This window comes from Schistocerca serialis, chromosome 10 (genome assembly GCF_023864345.2).
Source record: "Schistocerca serialis cubense isolate TAMUIC-IGC-003099 chromosome 10, iqSchSeri2.2, whole genome shotgun sequence".
Lineage (NCBI taxonomy): Eukaryota > Metazoa > Arthropoda > Insecta > Orthoptera > Acrididae > Schistocerca > Schistocerca serialis.
The window spans coordinates 243,524,301-243,539,811 of NC_064647.1; positions in this window are offsets into that span (position 1 = coordinate 243,524,301).

The window sequence follows — 15,511 nt, forward strand, 5'->3', positions numbered from 1 at the left end:
AAACTGAATTTCACAACACCTTGAACTACAGCAAAGATGTTGTGACTTGCAGGGACCACATTGACATTCCCCAAGAAGAACCGAAAGCTGAATGGTCCCGGGAAGGTATTGTCGACATGCAACATGTTATGAAATGGGTGGATGGCACTCTCGTGAAGTTAAACTTCTTTATCCTTACTTTTAACAGCACCAACTACCAGGGCACGTGAAGGCAGGTCTCCTATGTCTCAGTGTACGGCCTTATTACCCCAATCCAACGCGGTGTTTTAAATGCCAGCACTTTTGGCACACTACTCTCGGCTGTCGAGGGGAAGCCACTTGCGGCAAATGCGGTAAAGCCACCCGTGAGGGAGTTGCTTGCTCCTCTCCTCCCAAGTGTGTCAACTGCTCTGGGGATCACCCTGTGTGGAGCAGGGACTGCAGAGTTTTCCTTGAGGAATGGAAGATCCAGGAGATTAAAACCACAAAGTGCATCCCGTACGGTGAAGTGAAGAAGCTATATAAGTCCATGCAGCCACCCACGTTCGCCACCTCCTTTTCTTCCGTTCTGAAACAGCAGGTCCTGAAAACTGATGCCGCTACACAAACGGAGGTTGCTGCTGTCAGCACAAGCACCTGCGTGTGTCCCTGCACTTGTGCCTAAGCCTGTCCCTCCCCCGAGAACTTCAGAAAAAGCTGTGGTTGCTGACATTGTGGAGCTCCCAGTCTCTCCAAAGGTTCCATTTGGTATGCTGTCAAATGCTGCCACACCCTCAACTGCAGTTGTGGCTGCAAAGTGTACCCAGGGAGAAAAATCTAAGGCAAAACATCCAACACCAGAGGAATCGGGCAGAAAACAGCCTGACGATGTCAACATAGACCTCTCTGATATCTCAGTCGATTTTTCTGTAGAGGCTATGGAGCTTGATGTCGGATTGGGGCAACCATCTCGCTCCAAACCTGAGCCTCCACCCATTGTGGGTTCCCCTCCCCATCAGAAAGTCAAGATGAAAGTAGTACTACCCCCCCCCCCCCCCCCCCCCGATAGATAGCTCCCATTATACAGTGGAACATAAATGGGTTCAGTACGCACATGGAGAAACTGAAACTGATAGCGCAGCAACACCCTCTGTGCTTGTGTTTGCAGGAAACACATTTCAGAGCATCTGATGCCCCTGCAGGATCGCAAGGATGATATGGCCGGGGGAAGAGCCAGAGGAGGGGTTGCTGTGTTTGTCAATAATGTGCACCACTCCTCTGCTCTTCCCCTGGATACCGACCTGCAAGCAGTTTCAGTTGAAATTTCTGCACGTCAGCGGCTTACAGTTTGTTCTCTTTATTTACCTTCACTGGATGCAGTAAACTCTGAGGCTCTCACAGATCTTATCGCGCAACTCCCCCAACCATTTCTCCTCCTGGGAGACTTCAATGCCCACTGTGTCTTGTGGGGCTCAACATCTACTTGCCATCGGGATCAAGTTTTGGAGAGCCTCCTGACATCTCGAGAGCTGTGCCTCCTAAACGCTGGTACTCCGACTCATTTCTATGATGCTACTCGGTCATTCTCAGCCATCGACCTATCTCTCTGCTCTCTAGCCCTCGCCAACTCTGTTCACTGGGAGGTCATTGACAACCTTAATTCCAGCGACCACTTCCTGATCCGCCTTCACCTACTCAATGGTGTGTTGCTGGAACAGGAGCCACCAATGTAGATGATTGTTAGGGCTAACTGGACGCTTTTAGGCCAGTTGGCTGTGTTTGAACACCGTGACAGCGTCCAGGATGTGTGAATCACATCACGCATGTGATCCATCACCCTGCTGATCTATCCATACTAATGTCTTTCGGCCCTCTTCAGAGGCGACCTGTCCCTTGGTGGACAGAAGAGTGCTATTTAGACATCCAGTACAGGCATTCGGCTCCTCGATGGTTTAAACACCGCCCGACAGCGGACAATCTCTCAACCTTTTGAATTGTGAGAGCCAAAGCACACTGTGTCATTAAAGAGAGCAAAAAACGGTCTTGGCATGAGTTCCTAAACTCCATCTATCATACCACTTGTTCCTCAAAAGTATGGTAAGCGATCCGGAGGATTTCTGGTAAACACAGCCATTTATCAATAGCTTCAGTGTTGAACCAGGGGTGCCTCCAAACAACACTTAGAAAGAGAATGAGATTTTCACTCTGCAGCGGAGTGTGCGCTGATATGAAACTTCCTGGCAGATTAAAACTGTGTGCCCGACCGAGACTCGAACTCGGGACCTTTGCCTTTCGCGGCAAGTGCTCTACCATCTGAGCTACCGAAGCACGACTCACGCCCGGTACTCACAGCTTTACTTCTGCCAGTACCTCGTCTCCTACCTTCCAAACTTTACAGAGGCTCTCCTGCGAACCTTGCAGAACTAGCACTCCTGAAAGAAAGGATATTGTGGAGACATGGCTTAGCCACAGCCTGGGGGATGTTTCCAGAATGAGATTTTCACTCTGCAGCGGAGTGTGCGCTGATATGAAACTTCCTGGCAGATTAAAACTGTGTGCCCGACCGAGACTCGAACTGGGGACCTTTGCCTTTCGCGGGCAAGTGCCCTACCATCTGAGCTACCGAAGCACGACTCACGCCCGGTACTCACAGCTTTACTTCTGCCAGTACCTCGTCTCCTACCTTCCAAACTTTACAGAAGCTCTCCCACGAACCTTGCAGAACTAGCACTCCTGAAAGAAAGGATATTGCGGAGACATGGCTTAGCCACAGCCTGGGGGATGTTTCCAGAATGAGATTTTCACTCTGCAGCGGAGTGTGCGCTGATATGAAACTTCCTGGCAGATTAAAACTGTGTGCCCGACCGAGACTCGAACTGGGGACCTTTGCCTTTCGCGGGCAAGTGCTCTACCATCTGAGCTACCGAAGCACGACTCACGCCCGGTACTCACAGCTTTACTTCTGCCAGTACCTCGTCTCCTACCTTCCAAACTTTACAGAAGCTCTCCCGCGAACCTTGCAGAACTAGCACTCCTGAAAGAAAGGATATTGCGGAGACATGGCTTAGCCACAGCCTGGGGGATGTTTCCAGAATGAGATTTTCACTCTGCAGCGGAGTGTGCGCTGATATGAAACTTCCTGGCAGATTAAAACTGTGTGCCCGACCGAGATTCGAACTCGGGACCTTTGCCTTTCGCGGGCAAGTGCTCTACCATCTGAGCTACCGAAGCACGACTCACGCCCGGTACTCACAGCTTTACTTCTGCCAGTACCTCGTCTCCTACCTTCCAAACTTTACAGAAGCTCTCCCGCGAACCTTGCAGAACTAGCACTCCTGAAAGAAAGGATATTGCGGAGACATGGCTTAGCCACAGCCTGGGGGATGTTTCCAGAATGATGGTGGTGGTTAGTGTTTAACGTCCCGTCGACAACGAGGTCATTAGAGACGGAGCGCAAGTTCGGGTTATGGAAGGATTGGGAAGGAAATCGGCCGTGCCCTTTCAAAGGAACCATCCCGGCATTTGCCTGAAACGATTTAGGGAAATCACGGAAAACCTAAATCAGGATGGCCGGAGACGGGATTGAACCGTCGTCCTCCCGAATGCGAGTCCAGTGTGCTAACCACTGCGCCACCTCGCTCGGTTTCCAGAATGAGATTTTCACTCTGCAGCGGAGTGTGGGCTGATATGAAACTTCCTGGCAGATAAAAACTGTGTGCCCGACCGAGACTCGAACTCGGGACCTTTGCCTTTCGCGGGCAAGTGCTCTACCATCTGAGCTACCGAAGCACGACTCACGCCCGGTACTCACAGCTTTACTTCTGCCAGCACCTCGTCTCCTACCTTCCAAACTTTACAGAAGCTCTCCCGCGAACCTTGCAGAACTAGCACTCCTGAAAGAAAGGATATTGCGGAGACATGGCTTAGCCACAGCCTGGGGGATGTTTCCAGAATGAGATTTTCACTCTGCAGCGGAGTGTGCGCTGATATGAAACTTCCTGGCAGATTAAAACTGTGTGCCCGACCGAGACTCGAACTCGGGACCTTTGCCTTTCGCGGCAAGTGCTCTACCATCTGAGCTACCGAAGCACGACTCACGCCCGGTACTCACAGCTTTACTTCTGCCAGTACCTCGTCTCCTACCTTCCAAACTTTACAGAAGCTCTCCCGCGAACCTTGCAGAACTAGCACTCCTGAAAGAAAGGATATTGTGGAGACATGGCTTAGCCACAGCCTGGGGGATGTACTGGCAGAATTAAAGCTGTGAGTACCGGGTGTGAGTCGTGCTTCGGTAGCTCAGATGGTAGAGCACTTGCCCGCGAAAGGCAAAGGTCCCGAGTTCGAGTCTTGGTCGGGCACACAGTTTTAATCTGCCAGGAAGTTTCAACACTTAGAAACATTGCTCAGGCGCTGGCCAAGCATTTTGCACAAACTACTGCCAATGCAAGCCAGGATCCAGCGTTTCGTCACTACCGCGTGACTGTCGAGAGGGAAAAGTTGGACTTTAGGTTGAACAGTTCTGAGGCCTGCAACTCCCCTTTCTCAATGTGGGAGCTAGAATTGGCACTGACTGAGACTTCTGACACTGCACCCGGTCATGACCACATCTGGTACTTCATGCTTCGACATGTGCATCAAAGGAAAGCCTCCTCGAATGTTTTAATCTAATATGGCAGACAGGTGTCTTCCCCAACTCGTGGAGGGAGGCAATTCTAATCCCTCTCCTCAAACCAAGAAAGGATCGCACACGTCTCAGTATTAATCGGGGTATCACCTTGATGAGCTGTGTAGGAAAGACCCTGGAATGGATGGTTAACTATCATCTCGTCCGGCTTTTAGAGACCAGGCAACTCCTTAGCCGCTCTCAGTGTGGATTCCTTAAGTTTCAGTAAGGTTTACGATACTACTTGGAGACACAGTATTCACGCACAACTGCATCAATGGGGCTGTCATGGCCACCTCCCCATTTTCATTCAGTCTTTCCTGTCTCAGTGGTTTTTTCGGACCAGAGTTGGTCACACACCGTCTGATCGATTTGAGCAGGAGAATGGTGTCGCCCAGGGCAGTGTTTTAAGTGTTACCCTCTTTGCCATCACCATCAACAGTATAACATCTAGGGTAAACAGTCCAGTACAGTGCTCTTTATTTGTGGACGACTTTGCTGCTTCCTGTTCCTCCTCCAGTGTTGCAACGGTAAGCCGTCAGTTGCAACTTACAGTGCAACGGTTAGGGGAGTGGGCTGCCAATAAGTGTGTGCGTGTTCATTTTAATAGTTCTCGTCGTCCTTTTAATTTGCCTCCCTTGCATGTAGGGGACACTACCTACATTTCAGAGACACTGTGCAGTTTCTGGGCCTTATTTTTTACTCCAGATTGTCAGGGTTGCCACACCTGCGAGACTTGAAAGCCAGAACCCTGAAGGTGCTGAACATCCTTAAGTGCCTTAGCCACAGGTCTTGGGGAGCAGATAGAGCACATCTTCTCTAGTTTTATCAAGCTTTTGTGCATTTGCAGCTGGATTACGGGTGCACGGTGTATGGGTCAGTAAGACCCTCTTATTTGCGGATGCTTGACGCTGTCCACAGTGCGGGTATTTGACTGGCCATGGGCACTTCTCGGACTAGTCCCATACCCAGCCTTTGTGCTGAGGCGGGAGAACCGTCACTTACCATCTGGCAGCAGCTCCTGTTGGTTCACCAGGCTTGTAAGTTTCTTGCAGCTCCAACCTCACCCACTCACCATATTGTTGCTCGTCCGCCTCTGGAGTACCTTTTTTCCAACTGCTCATGAGCCACAATGCTGTTAGGGATCTGTGTGCAATGTGTGCTGGAGTCCCTTGGTGTAGAGCCCATGCAGCCCCAAATCCAGGGTTTTAACTGCCTGCCACCTGGTTACTGGAGAGGCCCAGAGTGATTTTAGATTTGGTGTGTTACAAGAGAGATTGCACTCCTGCCACCGTGTTTAATGCAACATTTTCTGCCATTTTATCCGAGCACCAAGACTATGTAGCTGTTTTTACGGATGGGTTGAAACAGGAGGATTCTGTTGGTTGCTCTGTTGTTTTTCCAGATCGTGTCCTCGATGTCCGACTGCCTCAAGCATTTACTTTCTTTGATGCAGAATTGTCTGCAATCTTGCAGGCACTGGAGCAGATGAGATGCTCTTCCCATCCTAAATTTCTCGTCTGTTCCGATTCACTAAGTGCCTTTCAGTCATTGCAATGTTTGTATCAAGCAGATAAAATAGTCCAGGACATCCAGGATGCCCTCCTCCAACTACAATGACTGCGGAAGGAGGTGATTTTCTGCTGGGTTCCAGGGCACATTGGCATTGCTGGGAACGAAAGGGCAGATCTCGCAACAAAGGAGGCTTGTCTCAATCCGCAAGTATTTCAATGTGCCCTCCCTGTGCATGCACTCTCCTTGCTGTTGAGCTCACAAATCATGCGTCGGTGGGAGGATGAGCGGTTGGGAATGATTGACAATAAGCTCCATTTAGGTAAGCCTACAACTCATGTGTGGCGTACTTCTTTCCAGGCCTGTAGACGAGACGAGGTTATCCTTACTTGGCTTCGGATAGGCCACAGTCCTATGACGCATGGCTTCCTGCTCCGGCGAGAGGACCCTCCAATGTGTGGTACTTGTGGTGTCCAGGTCACCGTGTGCCACATTTTATTTTGGATTGTGTTTTATTTTCTGACCAGCGGGCCACGGCTGACTTGCCGGCGGATATGCCATCTCTTTTAGGAAATACTCAAATGAATGTGGTTAAAGTTTTAAAGTTCTGTGACTTGTCCAATGTTTTTACCAAGATTTTAGAGAGAGAGTCTTAATTTGTTCACAGGATAACTGGCTCGCCCATATTTTACGTAAATGGCCAGCCAGTGCCTGTGGCATCCTTGACGCTCCTTTCTCGTTTTCCTTACGTTCTGTTTTGCATCTTTCCCCGCTTTCTTTGTGTGTATTCTTCCATTTTACTAAATTTGTTGACATTCATTTCTTTTAATGTGTGTCAGGGTGCCAAAGACCTAGACATTGAGCGCCTGTAAGCCCCCCCCCCCCCAAAAAAACACACACACACACACACACACACACACACGCACACAATGAAGCATTCCAGATGACTATAAATGCTGCATGTCATTCCAGGTTCTAATAAGCACCACAAGGCAACTGTACAGTATGACTGACCAGTCTCAGTGACATTAATATCATTGAGAAATCTGGAACGTATTAAGCATTTGCGCACAATTCTATTTGTCGGTATGTTAGTCCATTGAGTTCCTTAAGTACTAGTCGTGTGAAAGCTTTTGCACTCTCTCAATCACTTACATCCGTGTAGTAGCAGATAGCAGGGCTAAGATTGATGCCAAGTTTGCTGACTTCCAAATTCCTTTGATACTGTTCCATTGTTTCCTGGGAAGAAAAAAAACATGCTTGTTGTTGGGTCTCACTGTGCGGCTGGTCCCGGCAGAGGTTAGAGTCCTCCCTCGGGCATGGGTGTGTGTGTGTTCGTCCTTAGGATAATTTAGGTTAAGTAGTGTGTAAGCTTAGGGACTGATGACCTTAGCAGTTAAGTCCCATAAGATTTCACACACATTTGAACATTTTGTGGGGTCTCACTAACAATAAGAGTGCAAACACTATGTCTGTTAAGTTTGATAAGTATTTCTGGGCTGACAAATGAGTTTTTCGGTCAGTTACTTTCGAGTGTGCATCAGTGGAGCAGTTGTTTCTACAAACGTAGTTGGTAGCAAATGCTTGTTCAGAGGAAATAATCGAAAGAAAGCTGAGTAATGTACTGAATGATACAGTTGCCTGTCAGAAGAAAATGGAACAATAATTCACAAGTAGGGAATGTTGTCTGAGGTAGAAGCATTTGGAAAAGTTGAAGTCTTATTCGAATCTCTTGATTTAACACTAAAGCATTTAACAAAGATTATAAAAAAGGGACAGTGTGTGCAAATATATGTATAAATATATAATTAAACAAACTAATTACACTATTGTCATGTTTGATTTTTATAGATTTTGCAGCTAGTGAATTTTCTTTCACTTTTAATTCACAAATCTCGTAAATTGTGAGTCAGTGATGGAGTGAACTTACATTGATTCATGTATTCTCTATGCTGTTGAGATTTATGCAGTTTGGTTATATGCTTCTTCTTCTGCTATAAATACTTCCCATTTTTGACTGTGAATACAATACTGATTTTTATCAGACTTCCTCTTCAGATGCAGGCAGCTAAGTGATATGACATTAGCATAGTGCGCAGAAGAAAAAAAAAACTTTCGTGGTTTTGCACCAAAAAGAACTCTCAGACTTCATACTTTCATAAAAATTATTATTCAGGTATCACAATGTCTACTACACACTTCTCACAAGAATATGTCTTCTCCCCAAGAAAACTAAAGACAAAGCCCATCTAAAAAAAATTAATGGAGTTTCCATCATTTGTCACTCGCCTTCCGGCGTAGCAGAATACATCTTTGCTGACGCTTACAGTGGCCGCACTAGTGTTTGTTGTCATTGGTAATAACTTTTATCGTACCGTGTCGGGGCTTTTCCTTATGTATCAGTACAAGTGGCATCTCAGTCCATTGTACACTCGTGTTCAGAAAAAACGACATCTTGAACAACTAGAGATAGGATGTTTATATTCACAGGACGTGTACATTAGTATGTTCTGCAGAAATGATTAGCATTTCAGTCACCTTGGTTCAGCAAGTGTCCTGTTAGCTAGTAGCCACAGGATCTGCAATGGGCCCTGATAACTTGTTCCAAGCGTGATGGCATCGATGTGTATAAGCCATCTGTGCTGCATTCATCTGGTTCCATGGTTCATCTGTGGTGGTTAGCACTGGGTCACAGCGCTGCACCCATAATTTTGCCATTTCCCACACGTCTTCTGTTGGCTATAAGTTTGGTGATCTGGCAGGCCAGGGTGATGTCCTGTGACACCAAGAAGGCACATGTTCTTGCAGCAATGTGTGATCGTGCATTGTCTTGCCGAAAAATGGTGTTGTATAGAAAGAGCATGGCTATGGGTTGCAGGATTCATTCACGTATGTCACCCTTGTCACAGTGCCCTGGACAGACGACGGCTGTGATCTGTGGTTGTACCTAATAGCACCCCACATCATAAGGCCTCAAGTTGGCAGTGTATATATTGTGTGAATGCAGTCACTGTGATGCCACTCTCCGTGCCTGCAGCGAACCAAAATGTGGCCATCATTTTCAAACTAATGTAACCTGGATTGATGTGAAAACACTATCTGAAGCTATTATTGTCTCCAGTGACGTTGTTTCATACACTGTTGTCATCAAGCATGTTTCTGCACATTCCTCAAAGGTAGGTGGAGAAGTGAACGACACACATGTAACCCACACCACACGTAATAAATGGCAACCGACTGTCACCCATGATAGTTTACAATGTGTTATACTTCTCCATTGTTGTGCCAGAGCTGAGGAGGACGCAGATGTGTTCTACAGTGCCATTCAGACAAGGTGTCGATCTTCTCGGGTGGTGGGGGCTGTCTGGGTGGTGTGACCTGACCCATCTCATTCTGTTGTATGTCCATCCGTGAACCATTCTGCACACATCTGTTGCACTACTGAAGCACTGTGTCTACATGAGCTGCAATTTCCCAGATGGATGCATACATTCTCTCATACCAGTATACCAGTAATGCGCCCTCTTTCAAACTCGCTGGTTTGACAGTACGGGTCGTGCATACATCTGCTAGGCATGCTGCATGCCTGCTCAGCTGTCACTGATACATTACCATCGGTTTATAGTGACAATGAGAATCGCGTGCACATTTTACCTGTAGGTGGTGTTGCACTGTGATATTGATGTTGACCTCGAACTCGCAGGCCGACATGGTTCAAATGCTACTCATTTCTGCATAGCATACTAATGTACACATCCTGTGAATATGAATATCCTGTCTCTAGTCGTTCAAAGTGGTGTGATTTTTACGATCATGAGTGTATGTCATTTGTTCCTATAGCCCCTCTGATCTTAACCTTCGCTAGTCCCTGTATCTACCTCTGTGCCCAGCCTCACACATGCCGTGTATCCCCAAGTGGATCTGCCACCATTTTGTCTCCCCCTGCTGAATCACTCAGGCAGCACTATAGTATCATTTTGCCTCCTGCTCCATACCTCTAATATACTTCCATTAGCCGCCCAGCTGAGGTCGCTATTTGTTGCGGTTGGGCACTAGTGCCCTGAGATGACAGAGGCTGAGTGTGTGTGCGTGTTTCCACATCTGAAGGATTCTCTCTGGTAGCTTGTAATATCTAACAGTCTTCTTTTAATGCTGCTGCCTGTCGCTCGAGAGATCTCTACGTGGTGAGTAGCAATCTATCCTGTTTCATATCATTACCCTATGGATATAATTTTTTAACCTGTTGTAGAATCAAATACTGCTTATATATCAATATTTGTAACAAGTGAACTGATGTAATTAATCAACCATACACTGCTTTAACTTTTTAGTAAATGGAAATTTCACAAACTGAAGTCTTTCTAATTGAAATTTGCAAATTAAGGCACACTCATTCAGCTGATTTTTGACTGTCATTTTGTTTTGAGAAATAAAAAAACTTACAGTAGAAACCCAAGTTCACAAACTCAGAGAGAAACATTTCCTGTCAGAAACAAAATGCAAAGAGAGTGCATCTTACTTTGTTGAGTCACTTTATTTTCTGGATTGCTTTGTTTTTAAACTAATTTGTTGTAAAAGTCTGAAAAGAAACAGTGAAATTCAATGTAGTTCACTTTGCTGATATCGTTTACAAACTTCTTTTTCGTCGTCATCCCAGTTACTTCTATTATTAGTTCTGCATTTTTAAACATGTTGTATAAGTTCCATTTGTCTTACTATTTGCATCCTGAGGATCTCATTTCTTTGTGACATGCCGATATGAAAATGTACGTCACTTTAGGAATTATTAACAGCAGGTGTAGGTGAAGTAACTACATTTTGAATACAGTTAGCCACCTCCTAAGACACAGTTAAAAAAAATGAAATCAAACTGTCAAAAATATTTACCATCTGACATAAACTACTTGTAGATAGATTGTATATAAACTGTTATGATGACGACGAATGAATAGTCGCCAATGTGAGTGACTGGTGGCCAGTGCTAAGTAGAAACATACAAATTTCTTCTTTCCACATACAGCAGGTTTGTCAATGGAGTCGATAAGGAGCTGGCTGCATGGTCTGGGTCTGCAACGACTAAAATAATTAGAGGTCGTTGGTAAAAAATTATATATTGTACTTAGCTGGTGGTACTGGAGTCTTCATAGTCCGGATGAGTATAATTACAAACAGAGAGCTATAGAGGCATCACATAGTCCATACTTTAACTAAGCACCTTGTTAGAGGCTGCTTCCTATCAGCTGAAGGATATCCTACTTTCCTACTTGATGTCCCAAGCAAGAACGGAAAAATGGCTCTGAGTACTATGGGACTTAACTTCTGAGGTTATCAGTCCCCTAGAACTCAGAACTACTTAAACCTAAGGACATCACATACATCCATGCCCGAGGCAGGATTCGAACCTGCAACTGCAGCGGTCGCGCGGTTCCAGACTGTAGCGCCTAGAACCGCTCGGCCACAACGGCCGGCGCAAGAGTGGACAAGTGCTCACTAGAGACTTGTTACAAGACACGGAGCGGCATTAGTTGCTACTCGCGGGTCCACTGATGCCTGTACGGACCGCGGTCGATAACTGCAACCCCAACAAGTGTGGTATCGAACGTTGATACCACATTCCTCTCCCGCAAACCTGCGAATGGCTGTTGAATATGGCTTACAACCGCGGGGTGGAGGACCCCATGCTGATGTAGTTCAGGAGGCGGGGAGCCTGACCGCAGGCGAGGCATGCCCACCTGCACCTTGCCATTCAGACCAAGGGGAGAGTGGAAACACCTGGCAACCTACTCCAGGGTGCACGTCAACATGAGGTGTCTGCACTTCTGCAATTATGGGAGGAACCAAAGGGCCAACCTCCATCGGGTCGGGGCACCTGACTGGCAACAAGGACTGGAAACTCAGAAGTGCAGACTGTTCTATGGTGGGTGATGCGCTGAAACCGGAATTTCACTGTGCACCATCACAGTTGAAGGCACCTGGTCCATATGCTCCTCTGCTCGACGCAGCAATGCTGTTACTGCGGGCGACTCCAGTGCGAGACATGGCGTCCGTGCCAGCGCATCGGCGCGTGGCAAAGGCGGAGCTATGGGCCCTGGCACCCAAGGGTGAGGAGAGCAAGGAAGAGGTCCCCATGGGGGCAGCCCCGTCGGTGCCGACACTGGAAACATAGAGTAAGCGGCAGAGGCCTCACGACTAAAGAGGCACATCTGATTCTGATGCCTGCACACTTCACCAGGTGGATCTGATATGACAAGCATAGTGCAGCCAAGATGGCGAAGAATGCACCTTTTTCAACCATCAGCGATTGCCACGGAAATGATGAAAATAGACAATATCATCTGGCAAGAATTTGTGGCTCTGCTGTGGCAAAGAAACGCGGTGCGGGGGATGCAACAAATTTATCAAAGTTCTGTGAGGATGACCATGCAACAATTAAGACGGCGAAGAACCGTCACGGGGCTGCTTTTGGTCCGAAGATAAAAACAACAAAAGAGCGTCCTCGCGAGAATGAGAGGCGCGCAATTTACACATTTCCAACTTAAACATCAGAATGAATCTTTCAGCAGCTCCCTTCAATTGAGGAGAGAATGGTGCTGAAGTTAAATGCTGAATACCATTATATTCACAAAAGGTTTCGAACTTCGCAGACACAAATTGAGGTCCATTGTCGGTGACAGTGACTTGTGGCAACCCATGTATGCAAAATATAGAAGACAAAGCTTTGATTGTAGCAGACGATGTCGTTGATGACTTGCGAACAACAAATGGAAAACCGCTAAAAGAATCAAAAAGAATTAATCATCATGCGTACCAAAAAGGACCAGCGAAATCTAAATGTAAGGATTCCACCGCAAAGTTGCCTTAAGACAAGAGAAAATTTTCTATGGAGGTGCAGGTTGGTTTTCTGCACACACAGAACAAGAAGAACAGTTCTTGGTTATGTCAGCATCAATTCCAAACCAGGTACAGTGACGAAAAGCTAACTGTTTTGTCCGTTCGATACCCCCAATGACTTTGGTGAAGAAGTCGTAGCACAGCTGACTGTGAAGAACATGGAACAACAACACGAGACCAATCGACTCCGTGCGGAGCAAGAGGACACCATGTTGGACAAAAAGTTGTTGTCTGTGCACAAAAAGACAACGAACCAACGAATCTTCAATCTGATTTTCAGACAAAGGCCATTGCATAGTGACATAACACAGAACAAGACTTAATACTAGGTCGGTAGCTGTTGGTGTGGCTATATGACGAAAGTCAACAGGAAAACTTTCCTCAACATCATTATTTTGCACATCTATGAACATACAAGCCTGTTCAGAAGAGTCGAACAGCATGTCTTCAGCTATTGGCAATCAAGATAAAGCATCGGCATTACCGTGCTGGGCAGTAGATGACGTAATGGTACTGCGACAAAAATAGTGACCAACGAATAAACTTTTGAGCCATACGCGGTGGCACGGGCTTTGACGGGTGAAACAAAGACGTCAAAGGCTTATGGTCGGCAAGAACTGTAAACTTGCGACCATATATAAAGCCGTGGAATTTTGTAACTCCAAAAATCAAAGTGAGATCCTCCTTCTTGATCTGCGAGTAGTTATGCTGTGCAGAGGAGAGTAGCTATGATGCAAATGCGATCGGGTGATCTCGCAAACCAAATTTGTGAGCAAGAACAGTTCCAATCCCGAAATCTGAAGCTTCAACCATGGGGACAAGAGGTTTTGTAGGATCGAGGGCGTAAGACATGTAATAGATAACACTGCAGATTTAAGCTGCTGAAAGGCACGTTCACATTCAGGTGAGAAAATGAACGGAACGTTCTTTCAACGTAGTCGATGTAATGGTGCTGCAAGATGTGATGCGTGAGGCAAAAACCTGTGATAAGAATTGAGCTTTCCAAGGACGGATTGTAATTCTTTAACTGTCCTGGGTGCTGGTAGCTCTGATATTGCTCGTAAATGATCCGGACTTGGATGGATGCCTTGAGAGTTTATTATGTGTCCCAAGTAGGATAACTGTCCAGAAAAAAAAACTATACTTGTCTCTATTGAGTCTAAGTCCATTCTCACGTAGCACTTCAAATAACTGTCTCAAATTATGCAAATGTTCATGCTGTGTAGAACCAGAAACTATGTCATCATCTAGGTAATTACACACCAAAGGAATCGACACACAAAGAGTCTGAAAGTACTGCTGAAATAGTGCCGGGGCAGAGGCACATCCAAACAGAAGTCTCTTAAATTTGTGGAGACATAAATGGATATTCACTCCAAGAATCTTCTGGTACTCTTCAGGAATTTGAATATATACATCTTGCAAATCGAACTTAGAAAAATATTTGCCTGTACACAGTTTGTCAAACAAGTCTTCTGGATGTGGCAAAGGAAATGTTGCAACAACAACTTGAGGATTGATGGTGGCTTTAAAATCCATGCAGAGTCACAATTTGCCTGATGATTTCGTTAAGATAACCATTGGTGAAGCCCATAGTGATGCTGTCACTGGTTCAATCATTCCTTGATCCTCAAGTTGATACGCAGTGTTTTAGCAACTTCTTCGCAAAGCACATGAGGCACTGTGTGAGCACAGAAAAATTTAGGCTGTGGATTGTCCTGCAATTCAATATGCGCGTGAAAATTTTTCGCGCAGCCTAAACCTGGCGAAAAAATTTCAGCAAAATCTTTACATAGTTCAGAAACACAGTTTGTGGGGAACACTTTTAGTGAGGCTAGTACATCATTGCTCACAGTTAAGGAGAACACATCAAATAAATCAAGACCAAAAATGTTTACAGATGAGGGGGAACACAGTACATGAAAAGAAACCACTTTAGTTTGTCCACAGTATGTTACTGGCAACCTATACAGTCCTAATACCAGGATACTTTGACCACTGTAGGTATCTAATGTAACATTTTCAATGCAATGGAGGTGAACCAAGCAATTCGTGCGTTTCGCAATTCATTAGTGAAACAGACGCTCCAGTGACCACCTGAAAAGGAATCGTATGATTCTGAATGTTCAAGTCGACAAAAAGTTGGTTCTGCCGTCGGCAAAAAATGTCAGTCTGAGAAGCCATGTTCACCGGCAAATGTGGACAGGCAGATCGGGCATGGCGGGACACCTTTCGTCGGCATGCACTAGCCTTACAAGCAAAATTGTCACAATTGGGCAAAAGCACAGATACTGGAGGTGAATTTACAACGTTTATTTCCATTGCTTGTGGCTCGTTGTGATACGAAGTCTTACATCAGGAACCGGTCTGGCAGAAGTTACTTTCTCTGGAAACGTGATACTGAGTGCCAGATTTTTGTCCTTTGAGGCACACTGCCTGGACATCTCCCTTCTTGTTGCAAAAATGTAGACGGCCTTGCGGGATGGA